Raw genomic sequence first — 2782 nt, forward strand, 5'->3', positions numbered from 1 at the left:
TCACAAAGTGTTAAAGCCAATACTCGAACCCAGGTGGCACATGTACCCTTGACCACCACATCATCAACCCCTAGATCTATCTACTGCCTTTCTGTAAGGGGTGCACTTATGACTGACCAATATACATATACACAGCTACCCTATCTGATCCTAAAATGATTATAAAGCCAAACCAACAAATCATACATCTACTTCTCTACCTAACTCACAACCTATGAGCAACCTTCTAGTCACAATGACCAAGAGAAATACAGGTCAAGATCAAGAGTTTGTCTTGACACCACTAGCCTGTCTTCTCACTGGGCATGCCTACTTAACCCCATGTTCCACAGACCACAAAGCTCTTAGCAGCATTTTTGACCCCGCCAATACTGGAGTAAGGGTTTAAAAAGGTTCACAGGAAAGTTCTTGAGGGCCAGCCAATCCCAGAGTTCAGATCCAAATGCACTAGCCACCCAGCCTATTCCCTGTTCCCCCACAAAGGCCCTTGATTTACCATCTGGGTGGCTTTGCTTATACAACTGGAACAGGTGTCATTTGGCAGAAAAGATAAAAAATTGTGCCTGGGCATCAAACATGCCTGCTTTCAAAGTGCTTTAGTCCTTCATCTATCAAACAAAACTAATCATGTCTCCTCCAGAATAATATTGTGAAGATTAATTAAGGTAATGCATATTAAGTGTTCTGACCACAAAAGGTACCCAGTAACTGACAGCAATTATCATTTCCTTCCTTACCCTCTGGGATGTGTTTCCCAAATCTGCCATGTGTTCCATTTCCTTAATGCAAATGGCAGCTTCTCGAACTCCTAGTTGGAAAAGTCCAGCTCAGTAGGTCCAGCACTGATGAGCATCTTCTCTGCACTGAGCACTATGGCAGGGATTGGGATGTGACATGAATAAGATGTGTCCCTGGGGCTGGGGCTGGGGCTGTAGCTCAGCAGTACAGTGCTTGCTTAGCATGTGTGAAGCACTGGGTTCAATCCTAAGACCACATTAAAAAACAAACAAACAAACAAACAAAAAGATATGTTCCTGATCTTGTGGAGTTCATAGGCTTGAGGAAGATAAGAAAGAAACAGCTCATTTCCATGCCACACAGGCAGTGACACAGGATCCCACAGGAACAGGACAGATTAGTCAGATCATGGAGGGCCTTGGGGGTCAAGACAAGGAGTCTGAGCTATATTCTAAAGGCAATGAGAAGCCACTGAAGGGGTCTAACCAGAGGAGACAAATGCACAGACTGAGACTTCAGGAAAGAGTCACTTAGTAGCAATGTGGAGAAAGAAAGAGGGTATGAATAATCCAGAGAAGATGTGGTGTCCTAGACAATGCAGGAGAGAGAAAAAGGAATAGGTTTCAATGTGTCTAGACAGTATAGGTCAAAAGTCTTGACTCTGGGCATTAAACACTGTTCAACCTCTCAGTGTTTAGATATTGAGGAAGAAGGAGCTGATACAAGCCTTAGTGTCCATCACATTTTAAAAGACAACATTCTGGGCTGAGGTTGTGGCTCAGCAGTAGAGCGCTCACCTAGCATGTGACCCTGGGTTTGATCCTCAGCACCACATAAAAATAAATAAAATAAAGGTATTGTGTCCAACTACAACTAAAAAAAATAAATATTTTTTTTTTAAAGACAACATTGTGATAGGGCATGTAAAACAACTGAAATTGCACTGTTAATCAATGGACATTCATTGTCACTTAAATGCCAGGCATTGCCTTAGGTACTGGGAAGGTTCCAATGACAGCCCAGTCACGTGAGAAGTATCAGCCAAGCCCAGGGAAGATACAAGCACTGGGGAATGGTGTGGTTTGCCTGAAAGTGAGGACATAGAGTGGAAGATACCGGAAACCTACCAGGGTAAGAACACACAGGGTTTAAGCTAAAGACTGAACTCATGGGAAACCACTGAAGGTCTCCAACAGGGGAAAGGATGAGAGAACAGATTCTTCTCACAGAGAAAAACCCAGAATGTCTTCTTTGATTCTCTTTTTGGAATTCCTGGGCCTCACATCTTCCATTTGGGATTCTTTTTCATGCTTAACAAAGTGCCAACTAAAAGTAGTATAAATAAATTTATACTCATAAGACTCACATACAGTTTTACATATCCAAAGAAAACACAGGGGAAGTATATGAGAGACCAGTCAAACTAAAGAAATATAAAATCCTTAACAAATCAAACTGAGAGTCCTCAAGCACACCAAGAGCATAGTCCTGGGCCTTTCACCTGGAGTGAACAGCTCTGGGCAAGGGTAATGAAGTATCATTGAGAAACAAGCCCAAATTACCACTCATTTCTAAGCAGCTTGAATATTTCTGGGCTAGAGGCAAGTTGCTAAGAGCTGGGAGTGCAGGAACATGCCCTAGACCCAGGGGAAGGCAGCAGTAGTTTTTACTGAGCTCTTATTGCCTGCCAACCACATGCTATATTTTTTTCACATCTGCCTATGAATAGAGGGTTACCATCCTCCCACCAAGCCTGAGTCCCACCTTCCTCACCATACCCTGCCCTTTGGCTCAGGGTGCATCTGGATCCTGCTCTCTTACTGTTGTGTGAGGACTTGGTTAGTTCTTTCCCCTCTTAGGGGGCTTATTCCCCCTGTCAGAATGCTGAAAAGTCCTCTTGCCCCTTTCCACAAAGCATGAGAGAAATCCAAGAGACAATGAAAACTTTAAGTTGAGTGACTGTGGATGGCAGAGATCCTAGGTGTAAGTAGTTGCCTAATAAACACCTAAGTTTTTCATTTCTTTCTCCTTCCACGAATCCCCC

Source organism: Urocitellus parryii, chromosome 2 (assembly GCF_045843805.1).
Source record: "Urocitellus parryii isolate mUroPar1 chromosome 2, mUroPar1.hap1, whole genome shotgun sequence".
Classification (NCBI taxonomy): Eukaryota; Metazoa; Chordata; class Mammalia; order Rodentia; family Sciuridae; genus Urocitellus; species Urocitellus parryii.